This window comes from Jaculus jaculus, chromosome 23 (genome assembly GCF_020740685.1).
Source record: "Jaculus jaculus isolate mJacJac1 chromosome 23, mJacJac1.mat.Y.cur, whole genome shotgun sequence".
Taxonomy (NCBI): domain Eukaryota; kingdom Metazoa; phylum Chordata; class Mammalia; order Rodentia; family Dipodidae; genus Jaculus; species Jaculus jaculus.
The window spans coordinates 4,570,614-4,590,368 of NC_059124.1; the positions used below are offsets into that span (position 1 = coordinate 4,570,614).

The 19,755-nt window shown below is 44.8% G+C and overlaps 1 protein-coding gene across 2 annotated transcripts in view; it reads left to right on the forward strand.

Annotated features, from left to right (window-relative positions):
• Positions 1-9,448: 9,448 nt before the first annotated feature.
• The window catches only part of Styk1 (serine/threonine/tyrosine kinase 1), a 40,910-nt gene continuing 30,603 nt past the window's right edge, over positions 9,449-19,755 (forward strand). Inside the window, exon 1 of one of the 2 annotated variants that reach the window (XM_045139718.1) lies at positions 9,449-9,551. The gene's annotated coding sequence lies outside the window, so the exon portion shown is untranslated. The other variant, XM_045139719.1, reaches the window with a different exon arrangement.

Below are 19,755 nucleotides of genomic sequence, written 5' to 3' on the forward strand. Positions count from 1 at the left end.
CCCTTGTAGGGTTATTATTGACATGTGTTAAGACCCTTTTGTTTTTGCTATTATTACACGGGCATGTTAAATGAGGTGACTGTTATTTGAAAGTGAATCTAACTCAGTAATATACCTGGAATGGCATCTGTCAGAGTTTTAAATTAGGGATAGAAAAAATTTCAAGTTAACACACAATGTCATTCTAAACAGCAACATGCCACTTTCTTCTCTGCCATTAGATGATCGTAGACAGCCTGGTTTTTCCTAACAGATTCCTCCCCTCCACGTCTCCATCCCTGGGAGCCCTCCAGGGAGTAAGGGAACCTCTTAGCGACTTCAACTTACTACTAATATGGAACCCGACATTCTCATTACTGGTTTAAATTCCCTCGGTGATGTCTACTGCCCATCATGCCTGGAGAGTCTCATGTAGGTGCCAACCATTGCCATGGTGCGTCTAGTGTCGAAGCTTTTATGAAGTCCCATCTTATCTTGTCCTTTTGCCAGTGAGTCTTTAAGGTGAGTCTCAGGTGATGCTGGGCCACCACCTTCTGATAGCCATCGCGGGCTTTCTGAGGTGAGGTTGGTGGTGTTTTCACATAAAGCCGGAAAATCCATCCGCTTGACGTTAAGTTTATTTGAAACCATCGCAAAGCAGTATGCTCATTCATGGTCATCCTCTCTCCCTGATACTTTTTTTGGTGAAATAACATCACCAGGTGTATTTATAGTCCCTTCCTTAGGATTCAGTTGTACGTCATCAAAGCTTAGCCAGAGGACAGTAGGTGGCAGACATGACTGAACTGCACGCTCTCTTTGTGAGTAGTTGGTGACTTCAGCCTTTGACTTTCTTTTTTAATTTTTAAAATTTATTTTCAGAGAGAGAGTGAGGAAGAGTGAAGGAGAGAGAGAGAAAGCACACCAGGGTTTCTTGCTGCTACAAACTCCAGATGCATGTGCCACTTTGTGCATCTGGTTTTATGTGGGTTCTGGGAATTGAACCTGTACCACCAGGTTTTGCAAGTGTCTTTAACTGTTGAGCCATCTTGCCAGCCTTCACTGTTTCCCTGTCTCTTCCTTCCTTCCTTCCTTCCTTCCTTCCTTCCTTCCTTCCTTCCTTCCTTCCTTCCTTCCTTCCTCCCTCCCTCCCTCCCTCCCTCCCTCCCTCCCTCCCTCCCTCCTTTCTTTCTTTCTTTCTTTCTTTCTTTCTTTCTTTCTTTCTTTCTTTTCATTCTTTCTTAGCAAGAGAGAGAAGCGGCATACCAGTGCCTCCAGCCCCTGCAAGCAAACTCCAGACACATGTGTCACCTTGTGCATCTGGCTTATCTGGATTCTGGGGTGTCGAACCTAGGTTCTTAGACTTTGCAAGTAAGTTCCTTAACCACTAAACCATCTCTCCAGCCCTGATTTTTTTTTTTTCCATTGTAAGAAGTGATTTCCTAGGGATTCGCCCATGCTTTGTGTAAGTAAACTCTACAGGTGTCCCCTATACCATGCTTCAAGCCTGGGTCCCACTAAAGAGAGAAAGGCTATACAACAGGGGAATGGATGTCTGTGTGGAGCTGAGAGACTGGGATCTGCCAGCTTGGTTTTGTGCTGATTAAACAAGGGTATGGAGATATCACTAAGGTGTATTTCCACATGACTTCCTTCCCTCCAGTGCTTATCATGAGCAGAATAGACAAGGGACACCCAGTGAATGCTTATCAAATTAAAAGTAAGGCAGAAATGTCCACGTTGAAGGGCCACAAGGGTTATAACTTCACTGAGAGCTAGATAGAAAGACCTGCATTTGAGATGGAGGCAAAAGTTATAATTCCAAGGGGACATATTTGCTTACGATTCTCGTTACTGTGACAAAATGCCTGATAAAAGCAACTTAAAGAAGAAAGGGTTTGTGTTGGCTCCCAAGTCAAGATCACAGTCCATCATGGCAGAGAAGCTTGTGGCAGAAGGAACTAGAAGAAGCTGGCCATGTTTGCATCTGCAGTTAAGAAGCAGGGAGACCCAGGCCCAGAAAGCCAAACGCCACATGTTCTTCCTCATATGTGGATCCTAGCTACAGATGTTTGGGCTTCTGTGTGAGAAGGAAAATACTTAGTAGCAGAGGCCAGTAAGTTAAAAAGGAGATATAAAGGGAAAAGAAAGGAAGGGAGGAGGGTACTTAATAGGTTGGTATAGTATATATGTAAGTACAATGATTGAGATGGAGAGGTAAGATGATGGAGAATGGAATTTCAAAGGGGAAAGTGTGGGGGGGGAGGGAGGGTATTATCATGGGATATTTTTTATAATCATGGAAAATGTTAATAAAAATTGTGAAAAGAAAAGAAAAATAAATAAATAAAAGGAAAAAAAAAGAAGCAGGGAGACATGAAAGCTGGTGCTCAGCTTTTACCTTTTTTTTTTTTTTTAAGAGTGAGAAAGAGAGACTTGGCATGCCAGGGCCTCAGCCTCTGCAATCAAACTCAAGACGCTTGCGCCACCTAGTGGGCATGTGCCACCTTGTGCTTGCCTCACCTTTGTACGCCTGGCTTATGTAGGACCTGGAGCATCAAGCATGGGCTCTTAGGCTTCACAGGCGAGCACCTTAACCGCTCAGCCACCTCTCCAGCCCGTTTTTGCCTTTGTACACAGTCCCAAACCCGAAGCTCGTGGGATGGTGGCACCTACAGTGAGGTGTCTTCCCACGTCAATTACCCTAACCTAGAAACAGCCTCACACACAAGCCCAGAATGTGGTCTCCAGGGCGAGTCCAAATCCCATCAAGTTGGTGAAATCAACCATCACAGATCCTTTCCTTGTCAATTTGGCAACCCATCTCTCACTATGCCTGTTATTTCTTTATTTTTCTCTTCTCAGGTACCAGTGTTTTGTTTGGAGGGTTCAACTACCCTCTTGAATTTAGCATCCATAATACAATGATGAAGGAGACAAAACAGAAAAAGAGCCGGGTGTGGTGGCACACGCCTTTAATCCCAGCACTTGGGAGGCAGAGGTAGGAGGATCGCCGTGAGTTCGATGCCACCCTGAGACTCCACAATGAATTCCAGGTCAGCCTGGGCTAGAGTGAGACCCTACCTCGAAAAACCAAAAAAATAAAATTAAATTAAATAAAAATAAGGTAAAAAAAAATCTACACTTTATTAAACTCTTATCCATTATTTATTTAATTATTACTTTATTTGGATTTTTCTGGTCATACCTTTTATTAAATTTTTGCAATTTTGAATTGAATTTTGGAGTTGTGGACTTTTATTTTCTTTTAAAAAACTTTTTGACACACACATATATATATATATATCTATATATATGTGTGTATATATATGTGTGTGTGTGTGTGTGTATATATTATATACATATATATATATATGTATCTATTCTATGGAACCACATCTTCCCTCCAATCACTCCCTTGTCTATTTTTTGAAGTTTTTATTTATATGTTTATTTGGGAGTTACAGAGAGAGAGAGAGAGAGAGAGGATAGACACGCCAGGGTCTCCAGCCCCTGCAAAGAAACTCCAGATGCATGTGCCACCTTGTGCATCTGGCTTATGTGGGTCCTGGGGAATCTAGCCTTGAACTAGAGTCCTTAAGCTTTACAAGCAAGCATTTAACCACTAAGCCATCTTCCAGCCCTCCCTTGTCTATTTTGATGTTTATTTTTCCCCACCTTTCTTGATCATCCATAATGACATTTTGATGGACCTACTATTGTGCAAGCAATGACAGCCACAGTAAGGTCAAGACCCAGGACACCGACCCCGTCAGAGAGCAGTGTTGGCTCCCGTGACCGTCATGACACTATTGCAGTGATGGGGTCACCGCGCCTGGCTGGCCAGTTACACACTTCCAGTGGCTCACTGATGGTGAAAGCTGCTGACGACTTTCTTAGCCACCCCAGCCCCAGCACCCCCAGGCTGCACAGCACTGTCCGGCCCTGCGGCAGTTACCCAGCAGGGAGGAAGCTTCCAGCTCCATCCCAGCATGATTTCTCAGTGTCTAGCAAATTTACGCATGTGGTGACTTTAGCAATAAGGTCTCACATTCCCGTTCTGGTCGGGGAAGCAAGAACATTGCTTGTATTATGTAGAGGGCCTCCTGGACCTCCCTGGCCAACTCACTGGGAAGTTTCCCAACCCTGGAGCCAGGATTTTCCTATAACAGGTTATGGCTGAAATTTTATTTTCTAACCAAGGAGTAGGTTTCCATACAGCTGATTCATATTGTGTTTAGCTTTAGGTAAACCTTCACTTACCTCTTTCTTTTCCATCTCCTCTGAGCCTCCTTTAACTCTTTCCACTCCCAGTATTCTGTCCATCTGCTTACAAATCTGCTATGTCCCCCAACACCCTCCCCAGTCATGGTCCTTTTCAAATTTCTTGGCCTCTAGTACTGAATTTTTTGTGGGGGGGAGGGCAAGCACAAGAGACTGTCCTTTAAAAAAAAAATGTGTGTGTGTGGTGTGTGTGAGAGAGAATTGGCATGCCAGGACTGTAATCAAATTCCAGACCTTTCACGCTGGCGTCACTTTGGGCATCTGGCTTACGTGGGACTTAGAGAGTCAAACATGAGTCCTTAGGCTTTGCAGGTGAGTGCCGTAATCACGTCTCTCCAACCCTTGTACTGATTCTTACTGTACGTGCATACCACTCTAAAAGTTCAGTGCCAGGATCTGCATATGAGAAAGAACACGTGACGTATGTCTTTCTGTACCTGGGATGCCTCATTTAATATAATATTTTCCAGAACCATTTAATTTTCTTTAAAACTTTATAATTTCATTTTTCTTCACAGTTGAAAAAAATCCCATTGTGTATATGTGCCACGTCTTTATTATCCATTCATCAGATGATGAACATCTATGTGGAAGCCACTTCCTAGCTATCGTGAATCATGCCGTGGTGAACAAGGACGAGCTGGTATCTGGATAGTAATGTGTGGCATCCTCAGGCTGCATGTCCAGGAGTGGTGGTCTAATTTTCAATTGAGTAACCTCCACACTGATTTCCATCTCGGCTGTGTTAATTGACACTCCCACCAACAGTGACTACGCAGTCCTCTCTCACCACACCCTTGACTGCATTTGTTATTTGATTTTTGTTTTGTTTTTGATGATAGCCATTCTAACTAGTATGGGATGGAATCTTGAGGCAGTTTTAATTTTCACTTCCTTGTGGTGTGTCCATTTTCTGTCAGTTCTGGGTTACTTTTCTTTCTTTCTTGATCAGTGTATTATTTAATCTCCAGTAGCTTGTGGATGTTCTGTAGTTTGCATTGTTGGTTTATTGTAGATTTGCTGCTTTGCGCTAGAATAAAATACAAGGAATGGTTCCAGTTTTCTGAAATTTTTTGAGACTTGCAAATATGTGATCTATTCTAAAGAAAGTTGCATGGGCTGTGGAAAAGAATGTGCAATATGTAATGTTTGAAGGAGCTGTTCTGTAAATGTCCATTAGGACAATTTGTTAGATGGTGTCATTTAAATATTTCCTTCTCTGTTTATTTTCTGCATAGGTGGCCTGTCCATTGGTGATAGTGGGATATTGAAGTCACTCACTATTAGTGTATTGGGACTCGTTTCTGACTTTGTATCAAATAGAATTTGTTTTTATCAAATTAGATCCAACTGTGTTCGGTGTGTATATGTTTAGCATTGCCATGTCCTCTTGTCCTCTTGATGAACTTTCCCCTTGGTCAGAAAGAAGTGACCTTGTTTCTCTCTTCTGATTTGCTTTGTTTTGAAGTCTAGTTTGTCAGATACTAAAATAGCTACACTTGATTGTCTCCTAGTTCCATTTGGTGAAAGTATCTTTTTCCCATCCTTTCACCCTAAGGTCGTATCTGCCATTGACAGTAAGGTTTTTGAAGGCAGCTAAAAGATGGGTCCCATTTTCTGATCCATTCTGTTATTCCCTTTTGATTAGGTGGTAAATACAATTAGTATTCGGAGTTACCAGTGAAAATTGTGTGTTTACATGTTGATGAATTGTGAACTTTGGTGTTTGGCATCATTTACCTAAAAAGCATTTTCTCACTCCTGTAGTATCTAAAATATGTTTATTCTCTTCAGTGTGGGATATCCATTCACTGTCTTTTGTAGAGCTGGCTTAGTACATAAGCCCATTTTGTTTGTTTGTTTATTTATTTATTTACTTTTGGTTTTTCAAGGTAAAGTCTCCTCCAGTCCAGGCTGACCTGGAATTCACTCTGTAGTCTCAGGGTGGCCTCGAACTCACAGCCATCCTCCTACTTCTGCCACTGAAGGGCTGAGATTAAAGGTGTGCACCACATACCCATCAAGCCTGATTTGATCGTGGTATGTTTTTCTTTTTCTTTCTATTGTGAGAGATAATTTTCCCGAGTGTACTTTGGGTTGGCAGCTGTGGTCTCTCAAGAATTGAAATACATCATTGCAAGCCTTTTTCCCCCCTTGTTTTGATTTTAGTACTTCCATTGAAAAATGTTATGTTCTGATTGCTTTACCTTTATAAGTGACAAGGTGTTTTACTCTCTCTCAGCTTTTTGTACTCTTTCTTTGTTTTCTATGTTTAGTGTTTTCATTTTTATTTTTTAGAGAGTTGTGTGTGGGGAGGGGGAGAGAGAGAGGCAGACAGAATTGGTGGCCAGGGCCTCAATGGCTGAAATCAAACTCCAGACGCTTGTGCCACCTAGTGGGCATGTGCCACATCTTGTGTTTACCTCACCTTTGTGCATCTGACTTACCTGGGATCTGGAGAGTTGAACATGGGTCTTTAGGCTTTGTGGAAAAAGCACCTTAACTGCTAAGCCATCTCTTCAGCCCTAACATTATTTTATAACACTATTTTATTTTTAAAGATAAACAATAGTGTTTTAGGGCTGGAGAGATGGCTTAGTGGTTAAGCGCTTGCCTGTGAAGCCTAAGGACCCCGGTTCAAGGCTTGGCTCCCCAGGACCCATGTTAGCCAGATGCACAAGGGGGCGCATGCATCTGGAGTTCGTTTGCAGTGGCTGGAGGCCCTGGCACACCCATTCTTTCTCTCTCTCTCTTTCTCCCTCTTTCTCTCTCTGTCTGTCGCTCTCAAATAAATAAATAAAAATAAAATATTTTTAAAACGAATAATGTTTTAACTATAATGTGATGTGGAGAATTTCTCCTCCCATTTGGCATTCCATATGCCTCTTGTACCTGGATGGGCATTTCTTTCCTGAGATTTGGGAAATGTTCTTCCTCTGTACTTTTATTAAAAATTTGTATGCCTTGGGGGCTAGAGAGATGGTTTAGTGGTTAAGGCCTTTGCCTGCAAAACCAAAGGACCTCGGTTGGATTCCCCAGAACCCACATAAGCCAGATACACAAGGGGGCACACACATCTGGAGCTCGTTTGCAGTGGCTGGAGGCCCTGGTGTGCCCATTCTCTCTCTTTTTCTCAAATAAATAAAAATAAAGTTAAAAAACTGTATGCCATTAAAGAGGATTTGCACAAATACCAATGAGAGCTGGATTGCAAGGTGGGGGACTAGGCAAAGACCGTGCATAGAGGGGACAGTACACTTGCTCTTCTGATCCCAGTGTGTGCTGTGCTGGGTGGAGGGGTGGCTTATTTGGAGTTTTAAAAAATATTTTATTTATTTATTTACGGGAGAGACAGAAGGACAGACAGACAGAATCGGCATGCCAGGACCTCCACCCACTGCAGACAAACTCCAGATACATGCACCATCATGCGTATCTGGCTTACCTGGGTTCTGGAGAATCGAACCTGGGTCCTTAGGCTTCACAGGCAAATGCCTTAACTGCTAAGCCATCTCTCCGGCACTTATTTGGAGTTTTGAAACAGTTTCTCACTGTGTAACTTGGACTAGCTTCAAACTCACTATGTAGTCCAGGATGGCCTTAAGCCCATGGCCATCCTCTCGCCTCCATCCCTGAGGTACTGCGGTTACCAGGGGCAGACGCCATGCAGAGCTCCCTGTTCACTTCCGGTCTTCATAGCACAGCTTGTCTGTTTATGTTGTAATCTTGCACACGACCAATGAGCTCCTCCTGCGGCCCCTAATCCTGCTCGAGAATCGCTCTGAAGGAAAGCTGGGTATGATGGACCAGGCTTGCCATCCAGCACTTTGGAGATGGAGGCAGGAGAATTGGGGTTTCAAGGCCAAACTCTGCTACGTAGTGAATACGAGGCCAACCCGGGTTTCATGAAACTGGAAAAAAAGAAAGAAAGAAAAGGAGAGTGCTGCTGGTGGTGGGGTTAAAGGAAAGGAGAGAGGAGAAAAAAATAAAGGATTTCTGAAGGAAATAAAAACTTCAAACGAGGGGCTGGAGAGATAAATGGCTTAGTGATGAAGGCACTTGCCTGCGAAGCCTAAGGACCCAGGTTCAATTCCCCAGCACCCACATAAGCCAGATGCACATGGTGGCACACACATCTGGAGTTCATTTACAGTGGCTGGAGGCCCTGGGGTGCCCATTCTCTCTCTCTCTATCTGTCTTCTCCCTTTCTCTCTCTCTTTCTGCTTGCAAATAAATAATATATAAAAAATATCTTAGCCGGCCATGGTGGCGCACCCCTTTAATCCCAGCACTGGGGAGGCAGAGGTAGGAGGATCGCCGTGAGTTCAAGGCCACCCAGAGACTGCATAGTGAATTCCAGGTCAGCCTGGGCCAGAGTGAGACTCTACCTCGAAAAAACAAATCATCATCATCATCATCTTAAACATTTTCAAACAAGAATATTCCAGAGAACCGAAATACCCAAATATTTCATATTGTATTGCACCCATGTTAACTTCGTTCTGGGGATGTCACCTGGACAGGTGTACTATAACGATTGACCACTATGAGTTACCTGAGATGAGTCAAGGGTAGAGAACAGAGCTTGTGTGAGTCCTTGGCTTCTAAAGACAGGCCATTCTCAGAGCTGCGGATCTTCTCAAGGGTGCCCATGCTTCTTAGTTCCGGATTCCCATCCCTGGCACTTTCATTTGAACTTACTCCTCCTAGATTTCCTCACTGTGGTCGTGGTCCATGCTGCCTTTAAAAAAAAAAATTTGTTCATTTTTAGTTATTTGAAAGGGACACAGAGAGAAAGGCAGAGAGAGAGAGAGAGAGAGAGAGAGAGAGAGAGAGAGAGGGAGGGAGGGAATGAATGGGTGCGCCAGTGCCTCCAGCCACTGCAAACGAACTCCAGACGCGTGCGCCCCCTTGTGCATCTGGCTAACGTGGGTCCTGGGGAATCGAGCCTCGAACCAGGTTCCTTAGGGCTTCACAAGCAAACGCTTAACCGCTAGGCCATTTCTCCAGCCCCATGCTGCCTTTTAACTCCTGTCCGAGGCTGGGGTGTCCCAGGGAAGGGCTAATCCCCCCGAAAGGTGCGCTCATCTCCATTGCAAGGGCCCTCGGAGCGGCGGCTCCGGAAGCAGCCAGCAGGTGGCGCTCACGCGCCTCGCCTCGCCCGCTCCCCACCTGCGCGGGCGGCTCCAGCCTGCACACCTGGGCCGCCGACTCGCCAGGTAACAAGGGAGAGGAGCTCCACGTTTTACAGCGCTCAGCCCAGAAGGCTTCCTGCTGGTTGGTGTGTGGTAAGTCCAGGAAACCTCAGGACCCACAGACTTCCTTTTGTGGGGAACCCGCCCCAACTCCATCCTCTAGCTTGGCAGCCGCGCCCCACAGAGGCCAGGAGCGCAGCGGGAAGCCTGGGCTGGAGGCTGGCACATCTGGCTCTGGCCAGCCCCGCCGTCCTCTGAACCCCCTGACCTGGGCCTGCTCCCCCCGAAAGCCCAAGGACACTACGAGAGACAAGGTCGTGAAGTGGGCCTTGCAGGTACAAGGGAAGGAGGGGCATCCCGTGAGGCTGCTGGGGGGCGGCTTTGAGGTTGGGGGTGCTGGTGGTGGAATGGTCGCTCTGTGATTTATGTGGCCAGAGGCAATCAGCGAGGCCGTATTTCTTTGGAAACAGCACCTCCAGGTTTCCACCTCTGTGGCTTTAGGTGGGTTATCTCACAGCTTGGGTGAGAATGCCAGGGCTGGGGTGGGGGGCGGGCTTGGTTTGCTCCTGGAGAGGTGGCAACCAGGAGGAGGGGGTGTGGAAAGAGTGAGGGTACATGAATTATTTGCCCGAGGCCCCAAAGCCCTTCAGAGGAGGGCCCAGGGCTCCTAAGTCTGGATTCCCCATTCCTTGTCCGCACAGCTTGTGGTGATGTTTAAAAGAGATGCTGACAAATTACATGCTTTCCCTTGTTGGGCCAAATTGCTCTCATTTTTCTTTCCATTTATTGATTTTTATTCATTTTATTATGGTCAGTTCCCTCACCTTTATCTCCCCTTTTTTATGCCCTTTGTTCCGGTTTCATTTGTGTGATAGTTAACTTCCTTCTGTAAAAAGGGCTTGGGCTAGAGGGATGGCTCAGCGGCTAAGGCGCTTGCCTGCAAAGCCAAAGGACCCGGGTTCAATTCCCCAGGACCCACGTAAGCCAGGTGCACAAGGGGGTGCATGCGTCTGGAGTTCACCTGCAGTGGCTGGAGGCTCTGGTGTGCCCATTCTCACTCTCTCTTACTCTTACTCTGCCTCTCCCAAATAAATAAATAAACACAAAATATTTTTTTAAAAAAACGTCCTCTCTCCCCAACCTGAGATCAGGCTCTCTCAAGTCACAGCCCTCAGCCGCCATGTGGTGTGTGGCCCGCATACCCTGAAAGGGCCGCAGAACTCTTGATCCATGGGATCATGGTGCCTTCCTAAGTCAGCCTGGAGTATTTGTTTCAGTGGAAATTATATGCTTTCTCTCCCCCCCCCCCATACCTCCCGTGCCTCCATTGCTGTGTAAAATGGTCAGGGATGTTGGAAGGAAGAAACTGGAACTGGGTGGCTTGAGCACACGAAATCCTTGTTTCAAGTTTGAGGAAACCAGAGAGCTAGTGAAGGCACCTGCAGATCCGTTTCCGCGGAGGCTCTGTGGAATCTACTTCGGGCCTCCTGCGCTAGGGACTTGGCCTGGTATAGAGTGCTCTTCCTGCAGCGAGTGTCTGCCCGACTTTATAAGAAGGTCATTTGTGTGGGACTCGGGCCCTACTCTGTTTTATCTTGTTTCTCTCTTTAAAGACCATATCCTCAAATCTCAAATTTGGGAGTCCAGGGTACTGGGGTGTCATTAAATGAATGGGAGGAGGCATGATTCAGCCTTGACAATTGCTTTATTTATTTATTTGTGGTGTGTGGCTTAAGCACGTGTGTGTGAGTGTGTTCTCATGTGTGCACGCACAGATGTGCATGCAGAGGCCAGAGGAGAGCTCAGGTGCTCTGTTCTGGCCTATCCTTCATCCACGGATCTGTTTGAGACAGGTCTCTCCCTCAACTTGGAACCGCCCTTTTTCAGTTAGTGAACCCCAGAGATTCTCCAGCCTCTGCCCTGCAGAGCTGGGGTTATCGTCACACTTGGCCAGGTCCACCTTCCTATGTGGGTGCTGGGGAATCAAACTCTAGGCCTCTCAGGCCCTCCTGCTTCAGCGGTAAGTGGTCTTTTGCACTGAGCCACCTCCGTTTTAAAGCATGCGCGCCCCTCAGTGACCCCTGGGGAATTGGCTCAGTTGTCTTCTGCGAAACCCTTCCTTGCCCCTTCCAGCCCTCCTGATAGACAGATGGTGGGTGTTACCCTAGGTGTGCCCCTTCTTTCTGACCCATGGAGCATCACCACAGGAGGTCATTTCTAACATTCCAGGGTTCGCTTAGGCAGGCCCTCCGTCTGCAAAGCCGGGGTCCAGTGCTACATTCTTTCACACGGCCATCTCCCTTCCATTGGCACACGTAAGGATGGTGGTGACACGTAGGACTCCGTTGTCTGGGGTCATCGCCCTCTTTTAAGGTCAATTGGCTAATTCCATCTGCTAATTCAATTCTGCTTTAAAATTTTTAGCACCTTAAAAAACTAATATATTTACAGGTTCCAGAGATAAGAACATGGGCATCTTGGGAATAGAGAGGTTTTTTTTTTTTTTTAATCCTGTATGAGGTATTTCTTGGATGCTATGTCCTTAATTGAATTTATTATCCTCTTTTTATTCTCAATATTGGGATTGAACCCAATCCTCTCTCCTCTCCAGGCAAGTGCTCTGCCATGAAGCTCCATCCTCAGCCCTCTTTTTATTTTGTTTTATTTTATTTGTTTATTTTTATTTTTTTTACTTTTTATTGTGGGTCAGTGTGTTGCCCATCTGGCTTTGAACTCACTCTGTAGCCAGGTGGGCTCTGGATTTGTGATTCCGGAGCAGCAGTTACATGACTCACAGGAGTGAGGGTCTTTTCCTGCTGTGTGTAACAAGGAAGTTTAATCCCCTTTATTGAGAAAAAAGTGGCCCGCCTAAAAACAGAAAGAAAAGTGTGTCAATTGGGGTACTATGAAGCTTTCTGCCTAATGCTGTTAAAAACCACTCCTTTCATGTCTGACATTGCAGCGTAATCCTTGTGGCCATTAATTTCTATAGTTTTTCTTTTCCTTTAGAAATTTCTTATAGGAGCTGGACATGGTGCCGCACGCCTTTAATCCCAGCACTCAGGAGGCAGAGGTAGGAGGATCACCATGAGGTCAAAGCCACCCTGAGGCTACACAGTGAATTCCAGGTCAACCTGGGCTAGAGTGAGACCCCACTTCAAAAACAAACAAACAGAAAAACCTTAAAAAATTCTTATAGACCCAGTACGACTTTTTTCCTTTAAAAAGCTTTCTATTAACTTCTATAAATATAGACAACATACCATGATCATAATAACCTCCATTCCCCTTTTCACCATTTCCCTTCTCACCCTCCCAAGTCCCCTTTCCCAAATCCCTTCTTCTTATCAACTAGTCTCTCTTCTATTTTGATCTCATCTATTTTTTTTCTCCTATGATTCAGGTCTTGTGAAGGTAGTTTCAGCCAGTGAGAGGTCTTGAATACCAAGGCCACTTTTTTAAAAATTTTTATTTATTTATATATTTGAGAGCGACAGACACAGAGAGAAAGACAGATAGGGGAAGAGAGAGAGAATGGGCGCGCCAGGGCTTCCAGCCTCTGCAAACGAACTCCAGACGCGTGCGCCCCCTTGTGCATCTGGCTAACGTGGGACCTGGGGAACCGAGCCTCGAACCGGGGTCCTTAGGCTTCACAGGCAAGCGCTTAACCGCTAAGCCACCTCTCCAGCCCCCCAAGGCCACTTTGTATCCGGAAGACAGCATTGTAAGCAGTTCTCCCATTCTTTGGCTCTGACATTCTTCCCACCACCTCAGCACTGTGGTGACTTTTGAGTGACCAGTGGTCACTGCCATTTGAAAAGAGAAAGCTTCTTTAACCGCAAGTGAGACTCGTATTAATATGACAGCCCTCCTTGTGTAGGCAAAATGAACTAATAATTCAATAAATCTGTTGCAGCTGGTAGAGAGAGAGAGAGGGAGAGAGGGAGAGAGGGAGAGAGGGAGAGAGGGACCGCCCTGAGACAGGCCCAGCACCCCCTCGTTTCAAGCTCACGGCGTTATCTGTGTCATTTCAATTCCTTCCTGCAGAGCTGTGTAAACATGGAGCTTAAGAGGCCGACTGTGATGTCTGATGGAAATGACAGTCCGCAGGGAGGAACGGGTGATATTGAGAAGCAGTATTAAGTACAGATAAGTAGTTTAGGTGCCAAGTGCTCTGTATTAGGATATCATGTCTGGGACACATTCAACTGGGGAGAATGGGAGTGAAAGGGATGGACTGTATGAAGGTAAACCTGTTTATTACACAGGTGTTGATGTAGATAGAATCCTGCCTTGAATCCAGGTCCTAGAATCTATTTGCGTTTATTTTTTAATTCTTCCCTTTGTTATTTAACTTTTTATTTTATTTTATTTCTGAGGCAAGCCCAACAGACTTTTTTTTATTTTAATGTGAGAGAGCAAATTGGGGCACCAGAGCCTCCAGCCACTGTAGTTCACCCCCTGAGTGCGTGTGTGACCTTGGCACTTGCATCACTTTGTGCATCTGGCTTATGTGGGAGCTGGAGAGTTGAACCTGAGTCCTTAGGCTTTACAGGCAAGTGCCTTAACTACTAAGCCATCTCTCCAGCCATTATTTAACTTTTTATTACCATTTTATTTTATTTTTATTTTTTTGGTTTTCCAAGGTAGGGTCTCATGCTAGCTCAGGCTGACCTGGAATTCATTATGTCATCTCAGGGTGGCCTCGAACTCATGGCAGTCCTCCTACCTCTGCCTCCCAAGTGCTAGGATTAAAGGCATGTGCCACCATGCCTGGCTTCTTATTCAACTTTTAATTGACAACTTCCATACCTGTAGACAGTATGCCATGATTATAATTCTCTCCCACACCCTCCTTTTTTCCTTTCCCTCTCCCTCCTCCACTGAGTCCCTTCTTTCCAACTACCTTATCTTCTCTTTTTATTTTATTTAATTTTTATTTATTTGAAAGAGAGAAGGAGATAGATGGAGAATGATAATGGGCATGACAGGGCCTCTAGCCACTGCAAATGAACTCCAGACACATGTGCCACCATGTGCATCTGGCATCTGGCTTATGTGGTTACTGAGGAATCGAACCTGGGTCTTTAGGCTTCACAGGTAAGTGCCTTAGCCACTAAACCATCTCTGCAGCCCTAGCTCCTATTTTGATGTCATCATTCCCCCCTCCCCTTATTATGCAGGTCTTGTGTAAATAGTGTCAGCCACTTTGAGGTCATGAATATCTGACCTCTTTGTGTCTAGAAGATAGCATTGCAAAGTACCTCTCTCCTTCCTTTAGTTCTTACATTCTTTCTACTACCTCTTCAGTAATTTTTTTGTTTGTTTATTTTTATTTATTTGAGAGCAACAGAGAGAGAAAGAGGCAGAGAGAGAAAGAGAATGGGTACACCAGGGCCTCCAACCACTGCAAATGAACTCCAGACACGTGCGCCCCCTTGTGCATCTGGCTAACGTGGGTCCTGGGGAATCGAGTCTCAAACCAGGGTTCTTAGGCTTCTCAGGCAAGCGCTTAAGTACTAAGCCATCTCTCTGGCCCAGTAATTTTTTTATTTTTTTGAGACAGGGTCTCATGTTGTCCATGCTAGCCTTAAACTCACTACATAGCTAAGGATGACCTTGAACTCCTGATCCTCCTGCCTCTGCCTCTTTCTCCAAGTGCTGGATTACAGAAATATGCTATCTCAACTAGTTCTGGCTCTGAAATCTTATTCTAAGCTCTGTCACCATTTGTGACTAAAGAACTCATTGGTCTTATTTTATTATTATAACTTTTACTCTTTTAGTAAATGAAAAGTAAAGGTAGACTGGGCAATGTCCAGGGATCTTTCTAGCTTTAAAGAAAGAGACTGCAGGCTGGAGAGATGGCTCAGTGGTTAAGGCGCCTGCTGGCAAAGTCTAGCAACCTGGGTTCAGTTTCCCATGTGTGCTCATATAAAGCTGGATGCACAAAGTGGTGCATGCATCTGGAGTGTGTTTACACTGGCACACACTGGCACTGACTGTGCCTTGGTGCACCCATTGTCTCTCTGTCTCCCTCTTTCTTCCTCTGATTGCAAATAAATAAATAAAAACACTTAAAAATAGACATATATGTTTGGACTTCTCAGAATTTCTCTGAGTTTTCTACCAGAATAATAATAAGAGGAGAGTATACTTGGAGACAATTACTTCTGGACAAGGAAGGGAAAACTGGGAAGGGATGGAAGGTTCCTCTCTGCTCCTTGACTACATGTAGCCTCATTTCCTGAAGTTTCTTGTACTGCCTTAGCTCGGGGAGTTGGGAGAGGTCCACATAGTAATTTCTCTCTTGTAGCATCAGCCAAGTTGGATGTTATATTCTTATTATGACTAAATATCTGATAAGAAACAAATTTAGAAGGCTTTATTTATGTTGGTTCACAACGTCAAGGTACAGTTCACCCTGACTGGAAAGGCTGGTATGGTCCAAGTAGCTTGCGCCCATGAGGGAAGGAGGGTGAGACTGCCCGCGTCTCATGGGTCAGGAAGTGGAGAAGGGAATATGCACTCATTTAGATGTCTCTCTTTTTCCTCTTTCTCTGTTTATTCAGTCTGGGCCCAGCCCATAGTATGGTGCCACCCACATCCAGGGTGGTTCTTCCTTGGGCAGTTAACCCTCTCTGGAAATGCCTTCAGAGAAAGTCCCAGAGGTGCATCTCCTAGATAATTCCAAATATAGTCAAGTTGACATTGAAGTTCACTCCCATAGATGTCCAGCTCTCTCATGGTGGAAAAACAGCTTCCTTGAAAGGGGGAGTCTGCAGGGAACAGACACTGCCAAATATATGTACAGTGTGAATTCTGAGAACCAGTTTAGTCTTCCTCATTCTCATCCACACAGAAGTTAGCTAAGTACAAGAAAAAGAAATACCCACTCAGCCTTCCAAATGCTAGGAAGTCACGGAATGAATAGCAGATGGAGATCCCAGACCCCAGTATTAGTCTTGGGTTACATGCTAATTAACTGATGGGGTTTAGATCATTTGCTTGTGTCGAAGATCTCTTTTGTCCATCATTCTTTTCTTTTTTCCAGAGAGAGAGAATTGGTGCACCAGGGCCTCAGCCACTGCAATCGAACTCCAGACACTTGCACCACCTAGTGGGCATGTGCGACCTTGCACTTGCCTCACCTTTGTGGGTCTGGCTTATGTGGGCTCTGGAGAGTCAAACATGGGTCCTTAGGCTTTGCAGGCAAGCACCTTAACTGCTAAGCCATTTCTCCAGCCTGCTTATCATTTTTTAAAAATTTTCTTGTTTTTTACTTTTATTCATTTGCAAGTAGAGAAAGAGAGAGAGAATGAAAATGGGCACATCAGGGCTTCAGCCACTGCACAAGAACTCCAGACATATGTGCCATTTTGTGCATCTAGTTTTATATAGGTATTGGGGAATCAAGCCTGGGTTGTTAGGCTTTGCAGGCAAGTGCCTTAACCACTGAGCCAGCTCTCCAGCCCTTGTCCATCATCTTTCATTCTTGCATATTAATTGTACAGAATAATAGTCTCATGATGGAGTTTATATGATACACTTTGATCATTTTTGCCTCCCATCATAACCTTCCTTTACTCTTTCCTTCCCATCCCCTTTTCTCAAATCCCCCCCTCAGAGGGCTCCTGTTGCAGTAATTAGAATTCTGCTGCATTTCAGAGTGTGTTGGTAGAGGGTTAAGAAAAGATGGCTCTCAGTTTTCCGTGTCTTTGGGGAGTATGACAGTGTAGAATGCACAGGGTGCTTGTCACTTTTGCAGGGTGTAAATGGAATGCTTCTGACACTGAGGGCTAACCTCCTGTTTGCACCCTTGCTTGAAGCCCCAGAAGCTCCTGTGAACCCAAGTGACCTCATGGTAACTCTCGTGTCTTCACCTGTGACTCATTCTTTTTTTGGTTTTTCGAGGTAGGGTCTCACTGTAGCCCAGGCTGACCTGGAATTTACTATGGAGTCTCAGGGTGGCCTTGAACTCACGGTGATCCTCCTACCTCTGCCTCCCGAGTGCTGGGATTAAAGGTGTGTGCCACCATGCCCGGCCGTGATTCGTTCTTAAGGACACCTAATCCATTTACAGTCAAGAAACCACCTGTCTTCTGAGCAGAGCTCCGAGGTTTCTCCTGACTTTGGGCCAGGCAGCTCTGCGCTGATCAGACATGCGCCGCTGCACGCTTGCGACGCTGCACACTTGCGACGCTGCACACTTGCGACGCTGCACACTTGCGACGCTGCACACTTGCGACGCTGGTCAACAGCCAGGAGGTCGTCTCAACCAACTTCCTGCTAGAAGAATGAAGGGAATCTTGAATACTATTCAAATTATTGTAGAATTGTGAGAAAAAAATGCAGTAAACTACAAGTTATTTGTAATTACCTTACATTCCATTCCTTTTCACCACATGCGTCTTCCTAAAGTGGGTAAGGGCGGGAGAGATGGCTCGGTGGGTAAGGCACTTGCCTCAAAGCCTAGTGATCCAGGTTCGATTCCCCAGTACCCAAGTAAAACCAGATTGCACAGAGTGGTGCATGCATCTGGAGTTTGTTTGCAGTGGCTGGAGGCTCTGGTGAGCCCATTCTCTCTGTCTGTCTGTCTGTCTCTCTCTCTCTCTCTCTGGTTGCAAATAAACTAGCAAAAATATTTAAAAAAATAAAGTTGGTACGTTTGAATTAGCAATGAATAGGCAATGGAGGCAGCCAGACTTTAGAGTAAAAGCCAGAACAGAGGTTATCTGCAAACAGGTGGGCAGTAAACCTTTGGTAGTATCAGCAAGGCCCTGGCTTGTGACAGGCTGCAATTGTCTAGATACTGGAATAGTGCTTGACATAAATCCTCACAGAGAGTTCTTTGGACTTTACCTTTGGTGTGTCTCGATGATTTAAGGGTTGAACACTGACATTGGAGCCTTCAGTTTTATGGACTCTTATTTAAAGTCTAATCAAGGGTTGAGGACTTAACTCAAAGGTAGAGTACTGGCCTGGTGTACCTGAAGCTGGGTCACATTGTAGTTCTGTTTCCATTATTATTATTATTTTTTTTTTTTTGAGTAACCTCCATAAGGATTTCCACAGTGCTGCCCACAAGCTTACCTTCTCACCAGCTGTGAATCCAGGCTCCTCTTGCCCATAATTTTATCAGCATTTGTCATCATTAGTTTACTGGATGCTAGCCCTTTAGACTGGGGTAAGGTAGGATCTCACATCAATTTTTTTTATTTTTTTAATTTTAGAGAGAGCATTGACACACCAGGGCCTCAGCCACTGCTACCAAACTCCAGATGCTTGTGCCACCTAGTGGGCACATGTGACCTTGAGCTTGCCTCACTTTTGTGCTTCTGGCTTACTTGGGACCTGGAGAGTAGAACATGCATCCTTAGGCTTCGCAGGCAAGCACCATGTCCGCTAAGCTGTCTCTCCAGCCCTCAGAGCAGTTTTAATTTGCATTTCCCTGATGGCTATGATGTTGAACATCTTTCTCATATCTATACGCCATTGGATTCTCTTCTGTTGAGAATTGACAATTCAGTTCATTAGCCCTTTTATTAATTGGAAGATTTTGTTTTGATTTAATTTTGCAGTTCTTTATGTCATAGGTACACATCCTCTGTCTGATATGTAATTGGCAAAGACTTTTTTCGCCCTCTCTAGGCTATCTCTTCATTCTTGTGATCGTTTCTTTTGCTGTGCTACATATATGTGTTTTTTTTTTTTGCTTTTGTTTTTTGACAGAGAGTCTTGCTATAGCCGAGACTGACCTTGAATTTACTATGTAGTCTCAGGCTGGCTCAAACTCATGGCGATCCTCCTGCCTCTGCCTCCCAAGCACTGGGATTAAAGGCGTGAGCCACCACGCCCGGCTCATGCTAAAGTTTTTAATTTTTTGTAATCCCACTGGCCAGTTATTGGTATTATTTTCTGTGCTATTAGAGTCTCTTTCAGAAAATTTTTGCTCATGCCTACACGTTCAATATTTTTACCTATGTTTTACCCTAGCAGTTTCAATGTTTCAGGTCTTACAGATCTTTTTTTTTTTTTGAGACATATTCATATATTTTATTATATATCTTCTTTGTGAACAGTTGTTAAAGTTAAAAGTGAGGAAAGTTAAACTCGTACAGGTATATTTGATACCCACATAATTATGTGGGGACATACCCAGACTGAACACTCACTACTCAAATTTTTATACTGGCACAAGAAAGGATAAATTGTAGCCAAACAGACATTACCAAAAATCACTATTTGGACTGTTAATGAAGAAAAATAAAATCAGAATGTAGACGAGAGGATACAT